The sequence below is a fragment of the Lissotriton helveticus genome, chromosome 12 (genome assembly GCF_964261635.1).
Source record: "Lissotriton helveticus chromosome 12, aLisHel1.1, whole genome shotgun sequence".
Lineage (NCBI taxonomy): Eukaryota > Metazoa > Chordata > Amphibia > Caudata > Salamandridae > Lissotriton > Lissotriton helveticus.
In genome coordinates, this window is record NC_136073.1 from 856,566,430 (window position 1) to 856,580,321 (window position 13,892).

Genomic DNA, 13,892 nt, shown 5'->3' on the forward strand with positions numbered 1-13,892 from the left:
TACTGATTCTCACATTATGCACTGACTTGACCCCTATAGATTTATACATTTAGTTGTACTAATAACTATGTAGCAAACCGTTAGTCTGGTTTCGGTGAAAATCTAACATTTGCATATAAATTAAAAGCAGTGTTTTTGTTTTGTTATTACTAAAATGATTCCATCACACGTCCGACTTACAAAAAGTCAGATCTAACGTAAAATGTGTACAGGTCACTTGGAGGTGTATATAATCTTTTCTTGGAAAAAACAACCAGCGTTTCCTTTTGCACATTATGTACCCCACAAAGATTGTGACAAAATTCACTGTTTGCCGTCCCAGCAAAGTAGTAAACACCAATCCCCATATTAAAAGAATAAAGAGCAATCCTTTAGCTGTAACCGGACAGTTGACCTCTGATGAAGCACAGCAAATACTTTTTTTTTTTTTCTCTTTCGCAACTCGCCAGAAGTCTGGAAAATACGGCTCTAACGTTGCTCACAATCTTGGACACTTATTTTTTTCCCAGCTGTCCTCTACCAGTTTAGGGTGCGTCTATCCCTGACCTTTGGGGTGTCGTTCCCCCCCCTTGCCCTCTCCCTTGAACCCAAGGTTTAGTAGGTTTTTCCAGCCACCTGTTCGCTTTGGGCATGGTTGCCCTCTTAAAACACTGACCGCTATCCTATTTCCAGTTGCTGTACTTCGTCTATGCCCTCAAACCCCTCTTTCATACCTTCCTTGTAGTGATCTCATGCAAAATGGGATCTTTGGAGATAGTAAAATTATCGAGAGGGGAGGCTTTTATTTTGTACTGCATCCTTCTGTGTAATTTCATAAAGCTGCTATTCAGTCCCCATGCCATTATTATTGAATACAACAATGTATGAGACATACCTGCAGATTCCTTAAGTTGTAAATTCTCTCCAGGTGCCATCCCGGACCTGGATTTTTTTTTTACTGCAATACCTGTGCTTGCAAAGGGTGGCGGTGTATGGCTCTATACGAGTCTACTCCTGTTGTGCTGTCAGTGGAGTCCAAGTCCCCTCTGGGGTCTGGAGGACTGTTTATTTTTTCCATTCTGCTACACTTGAAAGCGGTTCCTCAAGCTGGTCTCTGGCCTACTTTGACAGTTTTTGTCGGTTGGAACAGTGCCATGTACAGGCATTTGAGGTTGACGCATTCACTGCCACATTGAGACTGTCTAATGGTTCCTCTTGGTTGAGGGCGTACCCTACTCTGTCCCGCACCTCCCAGTCTTTCCGGGAGTTTGGGCGTTGACCCCGGTGAGAGTATTATAACTCTACCGCTTCTATTGTCTTCACCTTCCCCTGGAGCGCTATGTGGCCCCGTGGAGATGAGGAGCCACACTGGTGGGTTCGCCCTCTGAGTCATTGGGTCAATGCTGGTCGTCCGACTGCTTCATGCCAGTACACCCCCCTCCAGCAATAGCACTGATCAAAGCCATTCCTCCTATCTGCATTGGGTGCAGATTATTTGGAGCCATCTGTGATGGTTCTCTTTCTGTTCCCCTTATGTTGGTATTTCTGAGGGTCATATTTTAGGTGATACGGAGGACTCTGGGCTTTTGTGGCCTATATCGGACTTATGCCTTTTTATTGAATTAGCTGTCTATACTAGTGGGTTAGTTCTCCGTATCACCAGTTTTAGAAGGGGGTCCTGGGGAAAATATTTAAAGACCTAACCGTGTTCTATCCACAAACAGAACTTTATAATAACCAAAAAACCCTGCTGGTCTGCGAGCAACTGAAAGATCAACAGTCTAGAAAGGTTGAGGTTGTAGAAATCCCTCCTAAAGGACAAAAATCCCATCAGCCCACCAAGATGGTGTTTTTCATCTGGGATGTCCTCTTGGCTGCAGATCCAGAAGCAATTGGACTGCAGCTTTTCCCAAAACTGAAGGAAGCGACCAAGACTGAGGAAATAGTGGCCTACAGTGGAGACCTCTACAGTTCCACCGATGTATGGATTATTGCACCGCATATAAGTGAAAAGTGACAGAAGTGAATAGTCTAAAATTGGCTACCAGGAAACTCAAAATAACCTTAATGACTGCTAACCTGGTGTCAAAACCAAAAACAGTTTAGACTATTTAATTCTTTCACTCTTTCACAGAATATGGATTCTCTCCCTAATGTTCCATCTGACAAAGTTTCTAGGAGACCTGAAATGTGGCGGGCATATTTTCTCCTCTATTGGTTCTGCTTTGAGGTCCATTAACACTTGATTTTCACATGCACTGTGGCATTCATTACAAACGGTTGCCATCACTTCCAGATGACCTCTGATCCAATCTTGATCAGTTGATTCAGGATGGCCAGCAGACAGTAAAACTGATCATTACATGTGGCATGGATACCACCGAATCTGTCGGGCCATGGCATCCTCTGATACTACATTGTCGTTCCTGGTTGCGTACCTTGGGCTTTTCAGAGGCTGTCCAATCTGCTTTGTTTGACATGCTGCTTTGACTGACATGCAATTTGATGGCACCTATCTTTCTGGTGCCCATGCGGACTCTGCTTTGCAGCATTTCCATGAGCCTAGGTGAAACCTCCTTAAATTCACTTTCTATTTATCTGCCTTTTTAGGCTTTTCTCTTACTATTTGACTTGTATGGGGCCATGTTTTTTTTATAATTTTGCTTACACAGCTTGCCATACTTACGGCCATTCCATAGTTGTCTAAATTCTACTTGTTGGCGACACCTGATTCTTTCCTGCAGTTAGCAGGTATTTTTTCAATACTGTCTAACAGATTATTTCCCCTTTTTGTGTGTTCTGAGGATACCTATTGAAAAGGTTTCTTTCCCTTTTTCTTCTGATGGGCTTCATGCTCAGTCATGTACTTAATGTATTTTCTTCTGGTTAGGGAGTCTACATGTGTCGCCTGCTCCTTTAGAAGCATTGCTTATGCTGGTAGGCATTACTTTTGACTTTTGGTTTCTCGTATAGTGACCTTGTTTATACCCTTGGTGGAAGCTTCTATACAAAGATCATGCTTGTATTTGTCGGTTACTCTAGAGTTTAAACTTCAGTGGATTTTGGGCTCTTCCCTGCTGTCTCTGGCCTGCCTGAGGTTACCGGTAGGACATGCTTATTTAATCTGTCCTTTTCACTATTTTATTTTTTGTCAGGTTGCCCTTTTCACTAAATTTCTATGGAACACAAGCTAGTTTTCCTTTAGGTGTTTGTTTTTCTTGCTAAAGTTCTGCTACTGTTCTTGATGATGGTTATACCAGCTCTGCAATGTTCTGTTCCTTGCCTATGTATTGGCTACTCCCTTGATATTCACACTTCTTTAGGGTCTTTACATATGGTAGGGTCATGGTCCCTATTTTGTGTTCTTCGGACTAATTAAACTAACAATGGTTAACTTTTGGGGGGGGGGGGGTGGAGCGGGGTTTGTACTGTTGCTTACCTATGTTCTTCATGGTGATTCTGTGAACATTGCTTCTGAAGTTATCTGGGGTATTTTACCCTTATGGGTTTAGTTATTACACCCATGTCCTGTATTTTGTGAGGGAATTTCTTCTCTTAAGAGAATATCCACTTCTATGGTTCTTTTCTTTAAGAATATTCAGAGTTTTTGTCCCCATATACTTCGATCTGCTAGCTCTGCGTGTGTAGTTAACATACACAAGTTTGATTTATAGTCCGATTTCTGATTTGTCTTCTATATCTTGTGGACAAATATCCCAACTGGATGCTTTGTTTTGAGATTTCCAGGGGTGGCTTTTCTTGACCTACTAGGCAAAGTGTGGTCTTAAGTGTCTGCTCTCGGCAAAGCTTTGTTTGCCGGTTTTCTTTCAGAGTTATGGTAGTCACACCTTCTTAGAATACTTTGGTCCGCTACCATTGCCTTGATGCCTAGTCACCCATGTCGTTTATTGAGGGCATGTGCTCACTTTCTTTTGGTTCTTCCTCAATTTTTTGTTGTACAGTATTGTGCTCTTTTCACTGTTATGTTTGCAGGTTATACCTGGTATAGATATGTATACATATGTATTATGGTGTGTGTGGATATACACAGAGCACTGGTTATTTAAATTTGGGCAGGTTTGATCAAATATCTATGGCAGATTTATATCTGTATAATTGCCAACACCCCCCCCGGATTTTGCATGTTTTACGACCTTAGTGGTTACAGAAGTTTAATGTAGGATAATGGCCTCCTTCGACCTCACAAGTGAGTCTAAAATCTAGCAACAAGATAGAGCTTCACCGTAATAAGGTCTTGCTGCTCATGAACCCTACCTACTTCTGAAACCAGTTTAACCACCATGAGGAATGCTGCAAAAAATCAGGAAGCATTGGTGATTAAATCATATTGTTGTCAAAATAACGCAAGTAAATCAGTGAAGGTGGAAGATCCATTCAGTCTGTTACTACGCCTGAGCCATAGTGTTGTCTTCAAAACTTTTTATCCTTCATAGAGATTTTCAGCCAATGCGTTTCTTGCCTTCAAAAGGACTTTATCAGGGATGGATATATTCTTGAACCTGCCTTAAACTTCATCCAAACATTGATAGCCAGCAAGTAATGGGATCATATAGTTAGTTCGTTCAACAGCTCCCATTAAAGCAAGCGGTATTACTTCACAAAAAGGGGATAACAAGTTTTAATCCTCTAAGGAATTTTGTATCATCTGAAGGTTGGCAAAGAGAATGTGAATGGAACTAACCCCTAGTGTGTTTAAAAGAGAAGCTGCCACATGTTGCCTAAACAATAGACTGCTGTCGTTAACAAAACTGAGCATGCCCTCCTTGATTGGAGGATATCCCTGAGCCACCAAATGGTGTACTAGAAACAACTTAATTTTCTGTACCCCTTCAAACCATCTGACACATGGACTGTGCTCTATGATAAAAGAACCTGGTCTGTTGCATCAACTGCTCTACCCGTTTCAGCCCTTATTGGAGAGCCTATAACCAACCAGTAAAAAGTATAAACTTCTAGTTTGAGATCCCTCAACTGCAACTTTCCAAACGAGGAAGGAATGACCAAATACCTTGAGAATTGAGACCCACATTCTCAAACGAAGACTTTCGATATGGGACACAGGGTGAGGTAGATTAACAGACTAGCCGCTTCCTGAGGACGTCCTAACTACAGAAAGCAGCCAGTCCTTGAAATCAATGTAAAGGTTGCTATCACTTTTTAAGGCACACATCTGTTAACACTGTCGAGACTCCTACAAATGTTTAGTGGTACACACTGGTGTAGCTTAAGGTCTAAAAAGACTGGTAACGCTACGGTTTGCATGTCCCGCATCCCTCTCAGTACCCACTGCAGGGACAATCCTATATAATTTCCACATGACTGGATTGGCCAGCAAAGCTCATTCCCTGTCATCCAGGAAACCCACTGCAGGAAAAACTCAAAACCTCACTGTTTATTTAGTGGGTAAGGTCTGGAGATGGGGCACCCCTAATTATGAATTTCCTAGTGCAAACCCACATCTGCAAATAAAATCAGGGTGCATGTAATTAGTAGAGGTTGTATATAGTTAAAATAAGATTTTTAATTACTTATCCCTGGGTGCCGTGGGAAGAGCGAGCACAAGTTGCCGCCAACTGATGCAAAAACAAGCAGGTAAAATGTGTCCGCCGGCCCCCTGTTGAAGCCTGTACTATCAAACTAGGAGAACAAATTGCTCTCCACACATAATGGAAACCGAATTGTTTTAATAGGTACCTGTGTAACACATGTTATCCCCACTTTCTTTTGAGGTCCTGAAGAAAGCCCCAACGACCAACCGGGTGTACATAGAGGGCTGAAACATGTCGACCTATTTTTTTGGACACTAACTTTGCGTTGGACAAGTAACTCGTCCACACACACCACGCTGTTTTTACTATTACTTGATTCCTGACTGATTAAAAAAAAAAAACTGTCTAGGATATACAAGCTTTTAAAATCCGCTTCACTTGAGCACTTTCACTTATTCCTTGATCACTACTGTAATAACCAGTGGTTTTCCTCCTCGTGGAGGCAAGCAAACCACAAAAAGAAGCCCGATGATGCTTGCACATTTTTAGGTCGAGCGACCTATCTCCATGCGCATTGAGCGGGAGCGAGATACATGGGGGCTTATCGAGAGTTTACCTCACTGGCGATTTGTTGCAGTGCATGTGCTTTTTAGGTCATTGCGCAAGCCCTAAAAAGCGCGTGCACAATGCCACCAGCCGCCTGCCTCGCATTACCACATCAAAGGCGGCGCGTCTCAGGCCCCTGCTGCTTCACACCCTCATGCCGCTCTCCCCGCTCAGCCCCCTCCCCTGCCCGCCGTGTTGCATTTCTCCTCTCCCCCCTTTACCCGTTTCTTCTTTTCTCTATCTGTCCCTTTCTCTCTTTGCCTTGCAGCGTCTTTTTTTTTTTTTGCTTCTGATGCCCGTTAAAAATTCCACCTCTCCTTGCAAATGTTTTCCCTTTACACCGCATCCGCGTGTCTCAACTCTCCCATTGTCACGTTTTCTGCATTTCTTTTTCTCTCGTTTGCCTCCTCCCCCATTTCCAGTCTCCGCTTATCTCTTGTCTCCTCCATCTATCTACCCTCTCCCTTCCTCCTCTTCCCTATCTTCCTCCCCGCTCCTTCCTCTACCTGTCTAAACTCTTTCTTCCATAGCCGCCTAGTTTCCAATTCGCCTGTGTGACATTTCAGTGTTTGAAATATGCTTATATGTGAAATGTCATTGCCGCATTTTCCGTTGTGTGCCACTGTGAGTTACAGTTTATCGCAAGTCCAGCTTTGCCTTTGTTGCCGATTTCAGAGTAACCTGTGCAACCTAGAAACAGTGACATGATTAGGAATGTAGCTGGGTACATTTTGTTGTTGCCTGTGTAAACGGTATAACATGTTGGGTGTTGCATGCGTCCCAGGCTAACTTATGAAAATATAAGAAAATAGAGACAGACTAGGCTGACTACAGTGCCATTTTACTAGGGCACAGCTGTCTCTATCAAGCACTGGTGTCAGCAGTTGCTGACTACTACCATACGTAGCCACAGTAAAGAACAAGCATTGGCACATCCAATAGGTCTCGCCTTTGGGACCTTGTAAGTATTTCATTATGCAGCACAATATTCTTGGTGCAACATCCACTGTTGCATGGCTAAACACTTATAATGGCCCAAAGGCGAGACCTATTGGCTATGCCAATGCTTGTTTAACTTGGTGAAGAACCACGATATCCCGCCCCACTACCTTGCTAAACGTGATTGAGTGCTTTTAATTACAAAGTTGCTAACCCTGGTTACTCAGGTCAAGTGATTAATTGATTTTGGTAATTACTTAACCATCAACAACTGTCTGCATTTCCTTGCTGGAAAGTTGCAGGTCATTCATATCCAAATGTTTAATATACTTTTCACCAGTAGATTATAACCTGAGAAGGGAGGGGATATTAGCTTGGCTGGATCGGACTTCTCAGCCAGGGGAGACAGCGGCCATTCCCCGCGCCCCCCCTGCTGCAGCCGGGAGTTGACGGGCACGGAGTTGCAGCCTGGGCAGGGGTGCTACGAGTGGCTGCCTGAATCACTAAAAGGTGTGTACACATTAGTTTTACTCTACGGATCATTTATGCCGGTTTTTCCCCCTCTCTCTACCCGGACTGATCAAGTGATAGTTTTCTCCTAACAAGGGTATTTTCGTCGACGTGGCAGAGTCTCTTTTGTTTAAAATGGCGGGGGCTATAAACTGGGTAATAAATCGCACCACTGCCTCCCAGATGACCATGAGGATGCATACCAACTCGGTCAGGGGTCACCTAAACTGTGATAAGGCTCTCTCCTCCTCACCAAACAGCAATATGGAAGCAGCAACATAGAAGCTGGACTAACCCGACCTGCCCATTAATGGAAAGGGAAACTGAACTAGCTAAATTCAGCAACAGACAAAGGACTTATACTCCTGCCTTCATATTCTCGATTTTGGTGGCCATCTTAGACTAGTTCACCACTTCGGTGGTCATCTTAGACCATTCACCCTCATTAACTCACACCTATAGTTATCACTTACTTCTCTTTTCTATTCTCTATGCTTCCCGCCCTATAACCTTGTGCACTTTTATTGCAGTATTATACTTCTACTTGTATTTTATACATTTTGTGTAACTTGCACCTATTTCACTTTTTTCCTCACCGGTAGTGCACAGATCGCTACCTCATATTTTACCGGTTGCTCACTAGTGTTTTATTTGTCTATTGCACCTATATTGGTTCCAGTATATCTTTAGTATTTTATTCCTATCTGTATATTGTATATTTTGTAAGCTGCACACATCTCACTTTTATCCCTTTTACGCACTGATTGCTACCTCCTATATTTTGTTCATTCTTGTATGCTGCACCCATTCACTTTCTATTCCTGGATTACACCGATGCTACCTCTTACATTCTGGTTATTTTTGGCCATTCACTAGTGCCACTTTGAGTCCATTTAACTGATTGCTACCTCATATATCCTGTACATTTTTGTAAGCTGCACCCACGCACGGTTTATTCCTGGACTGCACTGACTGCTACCTCTTATATTTTTGGACTATTTTTGGCCATTCGCTAGTGTCTCTTTGTGCCACGTAACCGACGGGTGACAGTTGTTTTTGCACATGTGTATTTTTAGCGTTCTTCCTCCCATACCCACCTATACAGCCATCCCAACATGGATCTCATCGGCAAGCATACATATAGAATCAACTACCCATCCACTCTCACCAGAAAAGCCGCTAAACGCTTTAAACACAACTTCCTGAGATCCCACCCTGAAACCCCCTTTGCCGACACCTACTTTTCACCGGTCAATGGCGCCCTGAACATTGATATCATCTTCCACACCTCACGCAGAGCTCAATGGAGAAAAGCGTTCCTCACCCTACTCACCGTCTCCACCACCAGGAAAACCGCTCATGGCCTAACTCTCTCCATCACACCATCCCAACTCTTCCCTGGCAGAACCACCATTACTATCTACAATAACGGGATTGTCCTAATTCAATCCACAGACAAGAACCTGGAACTATTAGACAACCTGTTCCCCAAGTTCAAAGAGCACCTCTCCAAGCCTCGGACCTCCACCCATAACTCCTCCCGCACTATCACTCATGACGTCACAGCCCCCTCCCACAACCCCTCTAACTTGGCACAGCATCAGAACGACACGCACCTCACCTCTACCCCCAGCACCCGAGTCAATCACCCACCTGCTGTTACCACCCCACATTTCTCAATCACAGCCACAAATCTCTCCCCCTCATACACTAGCCGCCCCTCTAACACCAACCCTTGAACCCCCACACATACCACTCCCATTCCCCCCTCCCCGGACATCACAACTTCCACCTACAACTCCTCCAACCTAGATCAGCACCAGAACGACACGCATAACGACAAATCCCACCCTTTGTCCCCCCCCCCCCCTCATTCCCCACTACCGTCCGCTAACTAACCACGCAGAGCATGCCACCAGGACCATCCCCAACCCCATTTCACCCCCCACTCTCAGCCCTCACTACCCTTCAGGCTCCCCCATCACCACCATCATACACTCCACTTCCACCCTGCTCTCTCCGCCTGCCACGAATTCCCTCCTCTACGCCACCAACCACCTCCGTACTTCATCCACTCCCATCGCCCCCATACCCTCTCTCCTCCCTAACACCAACCCGTACACCTACACCACGGAGCCCTGCATGAACACCAACCCACCCCCCACCCCCACGATAACTTCCAGGTCAGCCACTCACCCATGACTTCCACCCCCAGCACTAACACCTATCCCACGCTGGACAAGATTATGTCCTCCCTCCTCCAACTCAAAGAAGACATTCACACCATCAAAGAGCTACACATCACACCACCTAGACTCGCCACCACGCCCCCTCTCAACTTGCTCTCCACCCGTCCTGATGACGCGCCCAAGCTACATCCCTCACACAGGACAGCGAGCCATGCCCACAATCGCAACAACCGCACCTGCCGCCCACTCTGGACCGCGATCCCTGCCCACAATCGCAACAACCGCCCCCGTCGCATATGCAAACCTCTTTCGGATCTCGACACACTCACCCTCCTCCGCTCCTACGACCCCGCTCCCCTAAACAACACAACCGCATCGCACCTCCCCATTCCCACGATACACTCAAATCCCCTTAGACCCCCACACTAAGCAACAGAATCTCCGTCCCGAGTAACCTTAGAAAAGTCCCCCTCTCTCTAGTACCCTCTACCTCCCCTGACACACCCCGTCTCAAATGCACTCTCCTAAACTGCAGATCGGCTTCTAGACACTCCGCCGCCATCGCTGATCTCATCCTAACATTGGACCTTGACATAATCATCTTGACTGAAACCTGGCTAACCGAATCTTCCACACCTATAATGGACATTCTGGTTCCCCCCAACTACCACATCATTAGGCTTGACAGGTCTGGCAAGATAGGTGGTTGAATCGCATGCATATACAGGAACAGCCTCTCTGTTATGAAAGTCTCCGTACCCTCCCCAAATTCCTATGAATACATCTGCCTCGATATTATCAGTGATGGCAAACCGATATGCTCTCTACACGGCATTTACCACCCACCCAGAGACAACCTCACATTCGCCCAACAAATCATGGACATGATTTCAACCAACGCCGGACGACAGCTCAACCAAATATACCTTGGTGACTTCAACCTCCACTGGAATGATCACAATGATGCGGTGGTAAATAGCCTTAAAAGCTTCCTCAACGCCCTGGACCTCACACAATTATGCAACAGCCCGACCCACGAGAAAGGTTCTATCCTCGACCTTATCATCGCCAAAGAGGATGCTATTCAACTTGAGTCTATCCAACCCTGTGACTGGTCAGACCATCATATTGTCACATTTCACATCAATGAAAAAGTCAAACTCAACACGGTTCAATCCTCCAGACCTAAAGTCTGGAAAAGAGACCTGAAAAACGAAACCCATACTCCCTACCCCCGAACAGCCGCGACCTCCTGCTCCCTCCTACGGGCGCTACAGACGTCCAATCCTTAACTGACCACTATCTCAACGCCATGACCTCAATAATTAATGAGGCTGCTCCCATGCAACTAAAAAGAGTCTCCGCTAAAATCTCCAATCCATGGTACTACGGGAGTCTCAATGAAGATAGACGAGCCATGCGAATGGCAGAGCGCACATGGAGAACAGCTCCCTCTGCACTGCACCTGAAAACCCTGAAGAAAAAGAGAAATGCCTACTTCAGGAAAATAAAGCGCTCAAAAGCAAATTTCTTCAGCCTCCAGCTCGACCAAGCAAAAAACCGTCCAAGAAAACTGTTTGAGCTAATCAGAACTCAAGCCAAGGAACAACCCCAACCTCTCAGTACCTTGTGCGAAGCACCCTCCTGTGAAGACTTCACCGCTTTCTTTACCCAAAAAACTGACAACATAAAGAGTGATCTCCGCACTGACGCAAGCCTCTACACCACACCCAACTGCATAACACCCACCGAACCTAAAAACAATGCAACATGGTCATCCTTTGAAACCTACTCCGAAGAAGAAATAGGCAAACTGCTCAGCACCTTGAAACCTTCCAATCACCTCACGGATCCCCTCCCTGCTAACGCTGTCAAGGATTTCGCCCCATTGCTCTTTCCACTCTGGACTAAAATTATCAACAGCTCGCTCCAAGAAGGAACAATCCCTGACTCCCTCAAAGTTGGGCAAGTCACACCTTTGCTAAAGAAACCTACTGCCGACCCATCCGACCTAAACAACTACCGCCCCATTACCAATATTCCCACTCTCGCCAAACTATTGGAAAAATGCGCACAACTACAACTGACTAAACACATTGATCAGTTTGATCTCAACCCTCATCAATCAGGCTTCCGAGCTGGACACAGTACTGAAACTGCGATGACCCACATAATTGACGACGCCTTTCAAATCCTAGATCAAAACGATACCTGCCTCCTCATCCTTCTTGATCTCTCTTCAGCATTCGACACTGTCAAACATGAGAATCTACTCGATCTTTTGAACACAAGAATGGGTCTATCTGGGACTATGCTCAAGTGGTTCACCTCCTTTTTACATAACAGGTCGCAGAAATTCAAGAGTAACAACCTGATGTCCTCGCCAATACCTGTTTCGTTAGGCGTCCCCCAAGGATCCTCCCTATCACCAACCTTGTTCAACCTAGTTATGGAACCTCTCACCACCTTGCTACAAGCATCCAATGTACTTTTTCACATGTACGCAGATGACACCCAACTATATCTCAAATTACAATCCCCTAATGACATTGTACTCCTGAACTCAACGATCAGAAGCACCCAATCCTGGCTTGCTGATAATCACCTCAAACTCAATGCTCTGAAAACAGAATTCCTTCTGATCTCACCTCCCGCGAAGATCTCTACCACTCAAACCTGGCTTAAACAACTAACTGCACTCAATGTCCAACCCACCATAGTGGATTCAGCAAAATCCCTAGGCATAACTCTCGACCCCAATCTCAACATGCAGCATCATATCAGCAAGGCTACTAATGGAGCGAACTTCCAAATCAATACCCTGAGGAAACTCAAACCCTTCCTACCAGCCAAAGACTTTCAAACTGCAGTACAAGCACTAGTAATCTCGCGAATTGAATACGGCAGCATCGCCCTCTGCGGTCTCCCGTTAACCACTACTGCACCCCTAAGAGCTTCTCTAAACGCTGCAGTGAGACTCATCTGGGTCAAAAAAACACTCGCATATCTCCCCAGACTTGAAATCCTTGAACTGGCTGCCTTTTGAAGCCAGAATACACCTGAAAATCGCCTGCATGACACACAAGGCTGTACACCTTAACTCTCCTGGATACCTCACTCAGAAGCTGTCAATCTCTGGCGGCTCTAGAAACACTAGAGGCACAAACAATCTTCTGCTAAAACCCCAAAGATTCCGGAAGGAAAAAACTTATAAACGCTCTTTCTCAGGAATGGCACCCAGGATCTGGAACTCACTTCCTCCTGAAACCAGGCTCATCTCCTCCATCACACTTTTTAAGAAAGAAGTAAAAGCTATTCTCATGGCCAAATACACCTAACCTATTAACGTGGATCTGTAAAGACTCTACACCTATCTGTATTATTTGGCTCGAACTCTACGACTATGTGTCTCACTTGTATTATTGACTTACCTGATTATCTATGCACACATTTATCGGTAATACTTGCATTAATGATGTACCTGTTCTACTTTGCTGTAAAGACTTTACACTGATCTGTATTATTTTGCTCGAATGCCAAGACTGTGTCTCACCTGTATTATTGACTTCCCTGACTATCTATGCACACATTTATCTGTAATACTTGCATTACTGATGTACCTGTTCTACTTTGCTCCCCCACGTACCTACCCATTTCACTTATTACGTTTAATTTCGCTATACCTAATGACCTGCTACTCACTCTCTTGTTATATTCCCGGCTTTGTAAAGCGCTCTGATATCTGCAAAGATCTTGTTCGCGCTATATAAAACTTTCAAAATAAAAATAAATAAATTATGTGCTTAATTTCAGATCAGGACTAAAGGACTTTGGTATGTCAGTTAGGATGTGCATACATACAAAATCTAAACCTGCTTGTGTCCTGAGTAGAATTTAACTTTGAAAAACTCAATGTGTTTTGGCTCTGAGCCTTGATCCCGCTTCAGAATCAATGGACTGTTACCAGACAGCTGTCTGTGCTAGCCAAGGTGATACACTGAATATCTTACTGCACCTACAGTAGTAAATTAAACAGATGGTCATGAAATTAACTGATAGATACGTAACTTGGGCATATTAAAAGCCAGATTATCCAATTGTAATTAGACAATATTAATCAGTAAAACAAGCATTGGAAATGCAATAGGTCTCGCATTAG